Source organism: Oryctolagus cuniculus, chromosome 12, assembly GCF_964237555.1.
Source record: "Oryctolagus cuniculus chromosome 12, mOryCun1.1, whole genome shotgun sequence".
In the NCBI taxonomy this organism is placed as follows: domain Eukaryota; kingdom Metazoa; phylum Chordata; class Mammalia; order Lagomorpha; family Leporidae; genus Oryctolagus; species Oryctolagus cuniculus.
This window is the reverse complement of record NC_091443.1, coordinates 85,549,510-85,565,290: the sequence shown is the minus strand read 5'-3', so window position 1 is coordinate 85,565,290 and position 15,781 is coordinate 85,549,510. Positions and strand designations below refer to the sequence as shown.

Sequence of the window (15,781 nt, the reverse complement as noted above, 5' to 3'; positions counted from 1 at the left end):
GAGATGGATCAACTAAATACAATGGATTTTTTAAGATTTATTTATTTTGAAAGTCACAGCAACAGAAAGACAGAGACTGATCGATCTTCCATCTGCTGGTTCACTCCTGAAATGGCTGCCACTGGGCCAAGGCTGGGCCAGGTCAAAGCCAGGAGCCAGGAGCGTCATGCAAGTCTCCCACATGAGTGGCAGAGGCTGAAGAACGTGGGCCATTTTCTGCTGCTTTCCCAGGCCATTAGCAGGGAGCTGGACCTGAAGTGGAGCAGCCGGGACATGAATCAGTGGCCATATGGGAAGCCAGCAGTGCAGGTGGCAGACTTACCTGCTACATCACAATACCCAGCACTCCAGCAATGGATACTTAATACGAATGAATGCTTAGGTGCAACAGTAGCTCACTTATTGTTAGGGTTTTCAGTAATTCTGCTAAAAGCCCCAATCTTCCTGAGTTGCATGTGAAATGTACACAGAAGAGATAACATGACATTGAGGATTTACTTCCAAATAACCACGTGAAATAAAACAGGTCCAGGACAAACAGTCACAGAAGCTGGGGAGAGCCACATAGGAGCTCAGGACACCATTCCATCTACTTTGGCAGGGGTTTGCGATTTCAAAAAACCAAACATCAGCCAAAATCAAAGGGCAGGCAACACATGGAGGTAGTTTGTTTGTAACCTGTGTTGGGATGACAAGACTACAACTGACTCTCAACCCTCAAAGCATGCTTTTGAAAGTGCTAAAGAAAAAGCTGCAGGCTTTAAAGGCAGACGGACACTTCCACAGAGAGCGAGTCTTTAAAGTTTTCAAAAGAGAGAAGACTGGTGGGCTGGACACCAGTGCAGTCACGCTTGAGAAGCCCCAGGAACTGCATCTGCCCACACAGCGTGTCACCCCGACATCACAGGTCAGCGCCTTCCCCTCCGGTGCCACCTACAGAGTCTGACGGACTCACTGCTGTCACGCTCTGCTGCCCGGCTGAGGAACGGAGCAGCCGCACAGCGCCAGGTGTCAGGCCTGTCTCCCCAGCACCCTCCGTGTGTCTGGCACTCCTACTGCGGAACCACCAGAGGAATGGCAATGGCCTGAAAGGGAAGCAGCTCTAAAACCTGCTCTGAAAGTCCACACCAGCAGTAGGTATTTGGTCTGTCAAGGAAGACTCCACTTAGGACACCTGTGCCCCACATAACAGGGCCTGGGTTCCACGCCCAGCTCCAGCTCCTGACTCCAGCTTCCTGCTAACGCAGACCCTGGAAGGCAACAGTGATGGCTCAGGTACTTGGGACCCTGCCACCCATGCCAGGCCGTAGAAGGATTTCACGGTTCCCAACTTCCGTCTGGCCCAGTCTTGACCACTGCAAGCATGTGGGTGGTAAACCAGAGGTGATGGAAAAACCTCTCTCTGCTTCTTGATTATAAGAAGAAAAGTAGTAGTGCAAAGGTTCAGACACACAATACCACGCCTATCTAACCCATACAGGTGCACAGACTCTCCTTCCATCTCTAAACCAGGTCCTCCACCACCACATGTACCACATTAGGGAGGACTGGCTAAAGTCAGTGCTTGTCATCCAGGACGGTCTTGTTCCCAGGGAACATTAGGTGTTATTCACAAATAAATGGTGAGGAATGCTACTGGCACCCCATCGCCCAGGCCAAAGACCTTGCTAAATGTCCTCCAATACACAAGACAGCCCCAAACAACAAAGATGTAGTTAGCCTAAAATATCAGGACCTGTAAGGAGGAATCCCTGGATTAAGCAGCTACATTAAAAACTTGTTCAGAGGAGGAGGGAGAGAAAGAGAGACAGAAAGAAAGGGAGTAAAGAGAGATACAGCTGCAAAGGATGGCCACGGCCTTTTAGAGATCATTTATTTTTCTACTAGTACTTTTTAAGCAGACATGGCATTTGATGCCAAACCCTCTGCTGCAGCTCCTACTCTGTCCCCTAGCATGAGAGGGTCCTAACACTTGAGAAACTACCAGTGCCAAGATCAATATTTGCTTTTGTCCAACGGTCATGTTTACCCAAGATTATCCTGCTCTTGGTGAACTGGAAACCGAATGGCAATTGACACACTTGGACCAGAGCCCCAGGACACCCTGGTACCCTCTCCTCTGGGAGGTGAGGAAGGAACAGGGCGCAAGGACAGTCACTGAAAACCACCTATGCTTTTGGATGGAGCCACTTTAAAACTTCTTTGTAGCACAGTCCTCAACAAGGCAATCCTGCAACATTTCTATGGCCCTGGGAGTCTAGACAAGGGCAAGAAGGGGCAGTGACACTAAGAAAACCACAGACAGCGAAGAGAGTGAAAACAATGATTACCAAAGAATCCTACAGAGCTTTGAGACCGGAAGGAGACACAAAGGAAAAACTCGCACATCATTATTAGTCCACCAAGGGCAGTTTGAAAGCCAGGAGTGATTCATTTTAGCTTAATTATTATCCTTAAACTGCAACATAAAAGTGATACTCTCTCACATGACCAGTAGTTTCTCATTAGAATACTGTTTACATTCACCTGTGTGGAGTGTTTATAAAATTACCAGTAACTGAAACACATTCTAAACGATCACAAAATTCCTCTCACGTGCTTCTGTTATGCACAGCCATTCCCCTTGGCCAGAAAATGCAATCACAGCTATAACGGCTACCACCAACTCCACCTGCTTAGGTGAGAGGCAAAGATTTCAGTCTAAGGACTGCACAGACATCACATGTGAGCCTCCAATACCACCTTTGCATGGAAGTCTGGGTACCACAGTGTGCCTGGGAAGAGGGTCCTCTTGCCCTGGCAGTCCAGGACTCCAAATGCTATAGCCAACGCCTGCCTCCCTGTGGGAACCTGCATAGTCTCCCAGCTTCTCCTATAAAGAAAGCGAGATGGTCAGGCCAGAGATTACTTGTTCCATATGTCCATGACTTCACTGTACAGATAGGGGGCAACATCAGAGGGGACCCTCTGGCCATCCTATGAGAATACACCCAACTTCTGACCTGTAGGAATTGAATGGTGGTCCCCTAAAGGTATATCACATTTTAAATTCCTCAATCCAGTGAATGTGACCTTATTTGGAAAGATCTCTGCAGGTGTAATTAAGGATATTAAGATCATAATGGTTGGGGCCGGCACTGTGGACTAGAGGGTAAAGCCCCACCTGCAGTGCCAGCATCCCATGTGGGCACCAGTTCAAGACCCAGCTGCTCCACTTCGATCCAGCTCTCTGCTATGGCCTGGGAAAGCAGTAGAAGATAGCCCAAGTCCTTGAGCCCCTGCACCCACGTGGGAGACCCAGAAAAAGCTCCTGGCATCTGACTTCAGATCAGCACAGCTCCAGCCATTGCCACCAGTTGGGGAGTGAACCAGCGGATGGAAGATCTCTCTCTCTCTCTCTGTCTCTCTCTCTCCCTCCCTCTCTCCCTCCCTCCCTCTCATTCTTGCTCTTGCTCTCGCTCTGCCTTTGCCTCTGTTACTCAGCCTTTCAAATAAAAAATCTTTAACAACAACAACAAAAAGATCACAGTGGTTGACACAAGTAGACCCAATATTTAATGATAAATGGCTTTTTGTAAGAAAAGACAGAGAGAAAAGATTACATAAGGATTCTCCAAAAAGTTCATAGATAATGTATATTATGAAGAAACAACACATAGAGACACATGGACTACATCATTTTTACACCAAAATAAACATCTTTTAATTCACTTTTCATGAACTTTCTGAAGTGCCCACATATCAAGACAGAGGCAGAAGTTGGAGTGAAGTAGCTATGAGGCAAGGGGCTCTCAAGAGCCATGAGAAGGTGAAGGAGGCAAGGAAGGGTCCCCACAGGGGCCTCTGGAGGCAGTGGGGCACTCCTGGAATGCTAATTTTGGACTTGCGGCCTCCAGAAACATGAGATAGTAAATTGCTGCCGAAATAAGCCACCCAGTGTATGGTCACTTGTTAAGGCAACCCTGGGAAAGGTGATCCAACACCAGGCAACCCTGCCTGAAGATCTCCGTGTGGCCAGATCACGGTGCAGCCAGGGACCCTCCTGGTGCTCCTCCCCACAGCCATGGAAGAGTTCAGGAGGTTGAGGCTGAGGGAAACAATAAGCCCTAAAAATGCAGACCAAAGGTATTTCCTAAGGGCCAATGTCTGAGGCATGACCAAGAGAGAAAGCATTTCCAGCTGTCTGCAGCACCGCACCATCCAGAGACGCAAACCCTTTCCAAAGGGAACAACTTTCATGTTTGCGTCCTCAGATAAGTGACTGTCATCACCTATCTCCATCATTAACACTTACTGGGCATGCACCATGGGCCACCTACTGTGCTATCAACCACATGCAGGGGTAACTACCCATTCTGAGCTTTTAAAAAAAAACATATTTATTGGAGACCGGCACTGTGATGTAGCAGGTAAAGCTGCCACCTGAAGTGCCAGTATCCAATATGAGTGATGGTTCGAGACCCGGCTGCTCCACTTCTAATCCAGCTCTCTCCTATGACCTGGGAAAACAGCAGAAGATGGCCCAAGTTCTTGGGCCCCTGCACCTGTGTGGGAGACCCAGAAGAAGCTCCTGAATCCCTGCTTCAGATTGGTGGAGCTCTGGCCATTGCGGGCATTTGGGGAGCAAACCAGAAGATGGAAGACCTCTCTCACTTTCTCTCTGCCTCTGCCTCTCTGTCACTCTGCCTTTCAAATAAATAAATAAATCTTTTTTAAAAATTATTTATTTATTTGAAAGGTAGAGTGACAGAGACAGGTTGCCCATCTGCTAGTTCACTCCCTAAATGGCTGGGGTTAGGTCAGGTTGAAGCCAGGAGCCTACAGTTCCATCCATGTCTCCTATGTAGCTGGGCAGGGGCCCAAGCACTTGGGGAAACCTCCCCTGCTTTCCCAGGCCCATCAGCAGGGAGCTGAGTTGGAAGCAGAGCAGCCTAGACTGGAACAGCACTGATATAGCATGGCAGCATCACAACCTGTAGCTTAACTGGCTGTGCCCCAACCCTGGTCCCTTGTGTGCGTTTTGATTTCATCATTCTCTATCCTTTAAAACATTGCTTCTTCTTATCTATACTCCTACAAATAATTGCTCAATGATACACAAGGGAGAGAGACTGCCAGTGCTTGCTTTGGCTGCATATATACTAAAATTACAACACAGAGACTGGCACAGAGCCTTCTCAAAGCTGACATAATTCATGACCCATTCCAGATTTTTAGGGGGAAAAAGCCACTATTGGCCTGCCTGAGGAAAATGAGGCATAGAGAGCTTGCCCAGTTCATGCCAGGTCACTCAGTGGCCAAGGGCCACCTATGACCCAGGAGCCCACGTCTCCAGCTCCTGCAGAATTCTCCTCGGTTTGGCCCCAGGCCAGGAGCCTTGCCCCTCCCCCACAGTATGCTCCAGCACTGCCACTGGGGAAATGGCCATGTTCCCACCCAAGTCACACCTCCTGCCCGGCCGCCCTTCCCTTCCCTCCCATGGTTTATGGACTTCAATGAAACATTAATTAGTTGTATAAAATGCTAATGTCTGGATCATGGGTTCAGAGAACTCCATTCAACAGGGGGCCGTGACATTTAAACAAATAATTACAGCATAAGAAATCCAGGGGGAGCTGGCACTGTGGCATAGTGGGTAAATGCCTGTGGTACCGGCATCCCATATGAGTGCCAGTTTAAGGCCCGACTGTTCCTCTTCTGATCCAGCTTTCTGCTTTGGCCTGGGAAGGCAGTGGAGGATGGCCCAAATGCTTGGGCCCCTGCACCCGCATGGGAGACCCAGAAGAAGCTCCTGGCTCCTGGCTTCAGATTGCCGCAGCTCCAGCCATTGCCACCACTTGGGAGTGAATCAGTGGATGGAAGTCCTCTTTCTCTCTCTCTCTCTCTCTGCCACTGCCTCTCTGTAACTCTGCCTTTCAAAGAAATAAATTTTAAAAATAATAATAAATAAATGAATCCAGGGGACAAGGCCAGGGGAATTCTGATTCCAAACTCCTCATCTTCAGCTGCAAACCCACTCTTTTTGCTTGCCCTCCAGAGTCAATGATGGGCCATAAACCTGCACTTCTTCCATTCAAGCAAGGTCCTGTCATTTTCCCCAGAACTGCCACCACTTTAGGGGAGGTCTTACTGCTAACTTCTTTCCTTCCCTCTGACCCCTTCCTGCTCCAATCCCCCCTCCACCCTGTCTCTACCATCTCCAGGAATGACACATCAAGGTCTAGAGAAACTTTTGGGCTAGTACAGCCTTGCACGGAAGCATTCTGAGGATATTTTTCAAATTGCTGACAATGTTCAGTCCCTGTGGCTCAGCAGGCTAAGTCATTACTTGCAATGCCAGCATCAGACATCAGAGTGCCGATTCGCTACTCTGCTTCTGGTCCAGCTCCCTGCTAATGAACATGAGGAAGCAGCAGAGAATCGTCCAAGTACGTGGGTCCCTGCCACCCATGTGGGAGACCCTGGCTGTTGGGAGCACTTGGGGGGAGTGAATCAGCAGCTGGAAGGTCTCCCTCTCTCTCACTCAGCCTTTCAAGTAGATGAAAATAAATAAACATTACAAAAAATAATTTTAAAAAATCATACCTAATGTAACACACCATTTGTCACATTATAGCTTATTTAACTCCTTACCATGCTAACCCCACACCAGACCAGCAAGGAATATGTCTGCCTGAGAATTAACATAGTCCTTGTCTGCTTTTCTTTTAGGAGACAAACCTGCCGATGTAATGAAGATCCACACTGGTGGGTGATTTCCCCCACTTGCTCCCAATGACCCTAGCAGGCATCATCAACCCCAACCTGCAGAGGAAGAAACTGAAGCTTCAGAGGTTACAGAACATACGTGACCAGGAAGCAGCAGGGCTGTCCGATTCCAAAACCTAGAATTTGATAATACCATGCCAGGGCCAAAAGCCAGGTTCTTTATCTGTCCAACACAGTGTACTAAAAACTTCTTGAGGGCAGTCAAGGCATTTCACTGCTTGTTGAAAGCTGCCCAACACTGATGCACACAGACCCTCAAACACTCAGGGATTGAAACATGGGAGGATGACACACTGCAGACTGCGCTAATTCACAATGTGAGATGACCCTAGACTCACACAGATGGAAGCTTAAAGGGTCTGCCTAGCAAAACAAGTGCAATAAAAATAGTTTCAAGTTTATTCACATTAACACTTGGCTCTGTAAGGAATTTAGACAGTGCCCCTAAAGCAATCCAGAAGTACTTAATCATGAAGTGGTATGTTAATTGTTGCTCTTAAACATCCATTAATACAGATCCCCTGAAAACAGGGCAATCCTGCCTTAAATTTGTGTCACAGATTGTATTTCAAAACCCTATTTTCAGCCTATCATCTGTCAGCCAAGCAAAATTTATTATGTTTATGTTTTAAATAAGATTTTTAAATTTTCCCTCTAGTTCTTTAAGTTAGATGACTTTCCATTACCCCAAATGAATGCAACTTTACCAAAACCAAAAAAGTATTTAAGAATTTTCTTGATCGCTGGCAATCAAGAGAGGCTTGAGGGAAGAGTTTGGTCCTCTGAGTGATGGCCAGGGTGTCACCCAGCTAGCAGACCCGGGGGAGGTCACACTGGGTTAGCTGCTCCCTTGCAAGCAGACATGCACACAAATTAGCAGTTTCTACACACACTTCTCTCCTCCTTGGGGCTAATTCCAAGGCAACAATGGGATATTTATATGCATTTCTGAGTGCATGTGTACCAGTGGGGGAACGCAGTCTCTTATATAGCACAAGAAAATGACTACATTCAGGAAAAGCCACACAAAAGGCAAACCTACGGTGCATAAGGTACACAACCCAGGAACAAGGCTAACCTTCAGTACAGCTCATAAAACTCCATCTCCCCTTTCTCATTCATCTCCATTTTTAAAAATTTATTTCATTTTGTTTAAGAGACAGAGAAAAATCTTCTGTTTGCTGGCTCACTCTCCAAATACCCCCCAAACAGTCAGGGCTGGGCCAGGCCAAAACTGGGAACCCCAAACATACTCCTGGTTTTCCACATGGATAGTAGGGGCCCAAGCACTTGAGTCATTGCCTCCCAGAACAGGCTTTATTAGGAAGCTGGAATTGGAAGCAGAGCTAGGACTCAACCCCAGGCAATTCAATACTGAACACTGACACCCCAGTGGCATCTGAACCACACTGTGCCAAACACCTACCCAACCTCTAAAATCTTTCCAGTTTTTAGATTGAAACGAGCACTGCACCAGCAATGTGGGAAAAGGCCAGCTCACACTCCTCCAGAGATGATTCTTAGTGCCTTCCTGCTACCTGGGAATCCCTCTTGGCCCTACAAGAACACTCCAAATCACCCACCAGTGCGGATCTTCATCACATCTGCAGGTGTGTCTGCTAAGGGAAAAGCAGACAAGGACCATGAGGGCTGAGTCCATTCACCACACTCTCACGCAAGCCTCATGGCTGACTCCCGAGTACCTGGTTCCTTGTCTTACAACAGCACTCATACTGCACAGAACCTAACCTTCAACAGTACAGTCAAGTGAGGAGTAACGTCTCAGTCCACAACAGACCACATATGTGACGAACGTCCCCCAAGGGTGCACTGCCTAGGGTTGCACAGCCGTCTCAGACTGAGTAAATTCTCCCCATGAAGATCACTCAGTGGTGAAACTGCCCAACAACACGTTTCTCAGAAAGCATCCTCATGGCTAAGCAACACACAACTGTATTAGGATGTGTCCAGTATTTTAAAAGTCAAAAACATTGCAACTAAGATTATAAAAACTTATTCTAAAAAAAGAAAATGTGCATCCCTCCCCATTTTTAAAAACACTTATTTATTTGAAAGGCAGAGTTACAGAGAGAGAGAGGGAGAGATGAGAGAGCAAAATCTTCCATCCACTGGTTTACTCCCCAGGTGGCTGCAATGGCCAGAGCTGAGCCAGGCTGAAACCAGGAGTATCATTTGGCTCTCTCTTCTGGGTGGCAGGGGCCCAAGCACTTGAGGCACCTTCTGTTGCTTTTCTCAGGTCATTAGCAGGAAGCAGGATCAGGAGTGGAGAGGCCAGCACACAAACCAGCACCCATAAGGGATGCCAGCATCTCAGGTGGTGGCTTTACCAGCTATGCCACAATGTCATCCCCTGAGTAACCTACAGATCAGCAAGCAGTTACTGCATGCATGGCTCTGAGTTAGACGCTGGGGAGTACACAGAGGAACAAGGGGCCAGCATTTGGTGCAGTAGTTCAGATGCTACTTGGAATGCCTGATTCCGAATTGGAGTGCCTGGGTTCGAGTCCTGGCTCTACCCCCAACTTCACCTTCCTGCTAATATGCACTCTGGGAGGCAGTGGATGACAACTCCAGTAGTTGGGTCTGTGCCACCCACCTGGGAGACCTGGACTGAGTTCCAGACTCCTATTTTCAGTACAGCGCAGCCTCGGCTGCTTTAGGCATTGGGAGAGTGAACCAGCAGACGGGAACTGACTTTTTCTCTCTCTCTGAATGCATTTTTTTTCTTTAAAAAATTTTTTTTGTGTTCATTTGTAAAGCAAAGCTTATGCCTGAGAATCCCACCCTCTCCAATCTCATGGGAGAAAAGGCGCATGAAGAAATGACTACAACATAATGTGCTGTACAGTGGGGGATATTGGGGCTGGAGGCCCTGGTGCAGGAAGCTTAAGTAATCACACAAGGCTATGTGACTGCTGCAAGGTAAACTTGCCTCCAGAACCAGGACAGGTCACCACGCTTAACACAGCAGAGGGACAAGGGCAAGCCAGACACAAGGCCCAACATCTGCCAAGAGCAGCATGAAAAAAAACAAACAACAACAACAACAAAAACAAACGGGGTTTTAAAGAATGGGAGCAGTTCAGGAAGGCGGGAAGGAGCAGAACCAAGATGGAAGAGACAGAAACTCAGAGAAGTAGAGGCAGGTAGGAAGCCAGGCCCCACCTGTGTGATTTGATATAACCCTCCCACTCTGCTCATGCTGCTGGCAACAGGACAAATCCCCAGGGAAAATAAGTGTCACACTCCACACAGACACCAGGTGTCAGGCAACTGTCCCTGTGACTCCTGGCCACACAGTCACTGGACTTCTGGCATTTTTAAGCTCGACAGGGAAAGGATAAGCCAGAGAGACACGTGGGTAAAAACAGACTAAAGTGGCACAAGGAAAAACATTTTTAAGATCCTAAACAGGGCTATGAGTTATATCAGATATGGGATATAAATTGGTCTTTGTAAAAAACAAAATGAGGATGTGTACTTTCTGTAGAAGAGACAGTAACCCCAATTACACAGGTGTGTCTAATACGCACTGGACCTCAGAAATTGGAGGACACGCAGTCATTGGCCTCAAGGAACTTGGACATTAAAGAGAACAAAGCAGCAAAAGCTTCATCTAACACTGGTGATAAGGGCCAAGCAAGGGAACACACAACACAGGGGGATGGACAGATCGGACAAGCAGCAGGGGGAGTTCTCTGGGGAGCAGATGTTTAACTCTGAAGACTGGGAGGAAAGGAGAGAAAACGGGGAGTCAGGGGAAGGACACTTAAAGGAGGAGTAGCAGAGAAAGAGTTCCAGAGCAGGTGGGAACGCCCCATGCCATGAAAATTTGGTGCAGAGAGAGCCTGGGTGTGAACCTGCAGGCGGCAGACAGCAGGAGGCCACCGGGCACAGCCGCAGAGGATGGAGCCTTCCCCCCCACCGCACACTTTCCTCTCCTCCATGTCAAGCCTCTGGCTCCTTAGGGTTGGAAATGCCCCCAAGTTACCGCAATGCCAGGCTCCTGCACTTACTGGCTGTACTCATGCAGCAGAAGGGTACAGAATTCTGCCATAGGAGTTCCTCCAAGGACCCTTGAACATAGGGAAACTCACCTGTAGCAGGGTCCCAAGCAGAGACACTGGGGAAGGCATCGTAATTATTCCACATCAGGCCCAGGCTCCTTCAGGGAAAGCATCAAGGGGAGGGCTGGAGGAGAGGCGGACACGCCTGCGGAGGAGGGGCCAGGGTGGGGTGTGTTACATTCCTTTAAAAAAAAGGGGGGCCCCTGCTTTAATTTGTGTAATCAGACCAGTGATTGGACTGCAGAACTCTGCTTCCCATTTACTACAATATCACACTCCTGCCCAGGAAACCCCACCCAAGCTTTTGTTTGGAATTCCTTTCCCTGATTAGGTGCAAGTCCTATTATTCCTGCCGCTCAGAAATAACAGGCAAATCTGATGGAGCTGCCATGGACAGCCCCACCAGAAACCTGACTTCCCAAAAACCGAGGTGAAGGCTTTTTCTTTCATTTTTAGATGTTGATTTTTTTTTCCTCTCCTATCTTGCTGAGGGAAGAGTGGGCACAGGGAGCTTCTGCACAAATGGAAAGGCACAGTGCCCTTCCTCTCTGGAAAGAACCAAGCAAGCCAGGGCACTCCCCAGGCTGTGCGCAGAGCTGCCTGGCTCCGGGATAAAGGAATAAAGGCAGCCTGAGTTTTTAGACCATTTTCTGTCACTACAACAAAATGCCTGCGACGGGTTCACGTACAAAGAAGAGGAGAGGTGTGGAGGCTCTGGCATCTGCTCTGTTTCTGGCCAGGGCCTCCTGGCTCCACCATGGCAAGGTGCAGGGAACTGTGTACCAGCCTGACTCTGTCCTCCCCTTAGAAAGCCACAAATACTCTCAAGGGTCCCCATTCCCAAGAACTCATCTAAGCCTAACAATCTCCCAAAGCCCCTGTCTCCAAACACCATTAGCTAATGACTTTGGGGATTAAGCTTCCAACAGACGAGCTTTTGGGGGATACATTCAAGCCAATAAAGTCCCATCACCCAATCTTTCCAAAGGCTGTTCTTGGCAGAGCTGCCGTCACTCTCTGCCTCCTGTCAGGAAGCAACACCGAGCTGCCATGCCACCGCACTGACTCCACTGTGCCATTTAGCAGGGTCCAACCCGGGGAGATGCGGTCATGGTCCATACAGCTGGAAGACCCACTCTGGAATGGCTGCTAATTCTAACAAGCATAGAATGGGAATTTAGGACAATTTCATCTCCCAACACTTAAAATCAATGGTTTACGGAGCACATATTTGAGCAACGTAGGAAATATGTTTTGTAGTCTGATCAGCCTAAAGGGGCTCCCTTGGGTGGCCTGGGACCTGCCCTGCCTCTTCACTCTCGCCAAAACTATATAGTTGAGCCTTACATAGTACTAAGTCCATTCTCAAGGGACCTAATAGTGGGGTAGCTCACATGGACCAATTCTGGGCACGGGGATCCCCATCACTCTCCCCGCCCACCCACCCCCCACAGGAACTGAGCCAGTTCTTGTTAGGAAACTGGCACAGTTGTAACCAGGTGGCCGAATGGCCCAGCTACCTGAGCCAGGCTCCACCAGATGCTCCAGCTTCCCTGCCCGCCCTCAGGCAAAGTTTTAAAAGGGCCTGTTCTCTCTCTTGGCCCCTTCTCTCCTGCTCTCTCTTGGTTCCTCTCTCTAGCCTCCTCCTCTGGTCTCTTGGCTCTGCTCTCCTTTCTCCTCTTCTCTGCTCTATCTTCTCTCCTTGCTAGCTCCTCTCCCCTCTCTTATACTCTCTTTCTCCCTTTTTTCCTTCGCCGCCCCTTCACTCCGGTCTGTAGGTTGTTCCCCAATAAACCTTTTCCCTTACTCCGGTGTCCGGTGTGCTTTGCGACGGCTAACATTAAGATATAACAGGTCTATTTAGTGAACATTTAGCTAGGTGGTTGGAAAAATAGGAAGTCATAGACTGCAGCAGCCACAGAGGGCTACAGTAAACTGGTGAAAGTCATCATGACCTTGCAAGTTCATAGGCCAAATGAGAAAAGAAAGCATACCCCAAAATAGGAGCCATAGATATAGGAGGTCTGGAGACCCCTGACAGCTTCAGTCCAATTCCCATGATCCCAGAATCCTGCATTCCCGAAGAGATACAGAAACTTGTTCTGCTGACCCAACAGGCACACAAATTGGTTTCTACAGCCACCAAAGACCTTTCCAAAAGCAAGTATTGAGTGTAAGTAGCGCACTGTGGCAAACCCAATCCCAGAGCTGGCGTGGAAAACAACATCCTTACAGGATGGCTGCAGAACATGGCGGCAGGCGTACAACAAAGTGCTGGTGCTTGAATGCATATAGTCTGGACACTGAACAGACAGCACAGCTCCCTGTGGGCTGAATTTGCCAGAAAGAACTCCTAAGAAGATAAAGGCTCCAATCTGGCCATGAAAAGTAGGAAGGGCGTCACACCCTGAAGATGACATTGATAATTCCATTGTGAACCAAAGCTTCCTTACCACAAGTCCTCTGGGCTCACTGCACATCCGCTGGCCTCCGTTACTTATGGCGTAGCCCACGCAGAACTGGGAGAGGTTCCACTGGCAAGCTTTGCAGCCTGGAGTGCGGATGAGCCCAGTCAACCGCAGCAATCCCCCAGGAGGCTATTTAGAGGAGATAGGAGGGAAGTCCAGCTGCCACAGGGCTCCATGCTCTCAACTTCTTGGTGACATCATTAGCTGAAGGCAGAGGGGAGAGGGGAGGCTCACTCCCAGGGATTCCAACAGAATCAGGAACAGGAGGAGAGTAGGATATGCCACCACGAAATCTGAAGGATTGCTGAATTAAAGGCAGCTAAGCAGCAGCACATGAAGGAAGGCTCTGCTGGCCGGCCAGCAGCTACATTCCTAAAAGCAGGTATGATCTGACCATATATGTACATTCTGGTGGTTGTCCGATTCCCAGACCTTAAGCATTTCCCCAAGGCAGGCCTTAGACCCTCAGGTCTTATGATCCTTCTCCTGCCACAGGAATCTGCCCCATACCCTCAAGTAAGGACACACAGCCTCCCCCTCCCACCCAGCGCATAGCAACCACTGCCTACGCAACTGTCTCCATAAAAACCCAAAGAGACAGGCTTCAGAGAGCTTCTGGATAGAGAAGACATGGAGGTTCCTGGAAGGTGGCATACCAGGGGCGAGCACGGAAGCCCTGCCCTTCTCTCCCACACCCCACCCTCTGCATCTAAATTCTTTGTACTAGCCTTTATCATAAACCAACAAACATGTCAGCCTGAGTCCTGTGAGCCACTGGGGCAAATTAGTCATCCTCAGGGAAGGGGTCATGGGAACCCCGAGTTATAGCTGGTGAATCAGAAGCACTGTGTAGAACCACCTGGAGCCGCCCAATGGTGTCTAAGGTGTGTGACCGGAGACAGCTTTGGGGACTGAGCCTGCAATCTCCAAGCAGACAGGGTCAGAGCTGAGCTGGATGATAAACCCGCCCTCCCTCCCTTGCTATCCACTGCAGACCTTGCTGGCACGGGGCGGAGAAAGCCCCAGACATCTGGTGCCAGAAGTGATCAGGGCTGTGACCATATAGTAGGAGAAACTGAGTTTCAGTAGACTTTTCTTCTATAGCCTCACAGCAGAAGACAGATTTGCCAAGACTAAAGGTATGTGGTCTCCTCTTATACCAGGAAGAACAAAGGTCAACCATAGGACAGCTGCAAATTCTTATCAGCCTGGAGAAGGTAGCAGGGGAACCTATAGTAACAGGCTGCATTCATGGCCTTTATCTGCCAGTTAGTGGCCTTCCCCAAATTGCCACTCCTAGAGATTCAAAGTCCTTCTCTTTGGCTTGTTACTTCTCTAAAACTTTACTCTTTTGCTGCAGCTGCTATACAAGCTGGAACTCAAAGCCACCTCTCTGAGAAATAATCATTCCCTCAGCATCTTCCACATAGACGTGAAATGTGTACATTAATCAACTTCTGTTTTCCTCTTCTTCCTCTGCCTTTATAATACAGGGATCCATTCCCAAAATTATGAAGGTTGAAGAAAGATCTTTCCTCCTATAAGAACTCCATTTTGAACTTATGGGATGGGTGTTTGGGGTAAGGGTGGGAGTGGAGATGGAAAACAATAAGTAAAATACAACCAGGTGCTTAAGTAGTTTGCCATTTGTCAGCAGCAATGTGACAGGCTTACAAAGGCCCCCATCACACACCTGCACGCTCTGAAACCTATGCAGTCTACACTAGATGGATAAGGAAATCATTTCTGAATCCTGCATGCAAGGAAATTTTCCTTGAGAAATGCAATTGAGTTAGAATACAAAGTGCCCAAGTTATGCAGGCAAGATCAATATTACTGTACAAACACGATTTATATTAGTAAAACAAATTATAGTGATGGATTTCTAATTTCCTTAGCCTTAAAGTCTTTTCTTCAAATGTAATTCTACTCACAAACCCAGCCAGTCACAGAGGCTGAGAACAGCAGAGCGGCTCTGGTGGCAAAGGGGGATGAGCCATGGAGCCTTCACCCTGTAGACCCCAGAAGCCTCTGCAGATGCATGGGGCTTCAGGAGTCACAACTGCAAAACCCCTCATGCAAAGACATTAGGGCTTCTAACTTTCTGGCACCCACAATAATCTGAAATTCCCATGATGTGAGTGCTGCCAGGTGGTGAAATCTGCTAACAGAAAAGAATGATGGTTTACAAGGTTTGAGGTCGGTTTCTGAGGCTGTGGCCTTAACTCCATCAGCCCACTGTTTCACAGCCCTCTAAGCACATTAAAATGCCAGCATCCCGAGTGTCACCTTCTACATCTTGCATACGATCCTATTCCTCTTTGATAACTGGTTTTTTTTTCCCCTTTAAGATTTATTTACTTAAAAGGCAGTGCAGAAAACAGAGACAAAGAGACTGATCTTCCATCCATTGGTTTACTACTCGAATGGCCAAAAAAGCCAGGGCTGGGCCAGGCC

General features: G+C 48.3%; 1 protein-coding gene across 25 annotated transcripts in view; it reads right to left on the bottom strand.

The window, feature by feature from the left end:
• The window catches only part of TLN2 (talin 2), a 480,480-nt gene that overhangs the window by 295,061 nt on the left and 169,638 nt on the right, over window positions 1–15,781 (bottom strand). For 4 of the 25 annotated variants that reach the window (XM_070054315.1, XM_070054316.1, XM_070054306.1 and 1 more), the window contains one exon: window positions 10,887–11,001. The exons of 20 other annotated variants lie outside the window; for them this stretch is intronic. The gene's annotated coding sequence lies outside the window, so the exon portion shown is untranslated. Of the gene's footprint in view, window positions 1–10,886; window positions 11,002–15,781 lie in introns of those variants that run through there. One more of the 25 variants, XM_070054328.1, reaches the window with a different exon arrangement.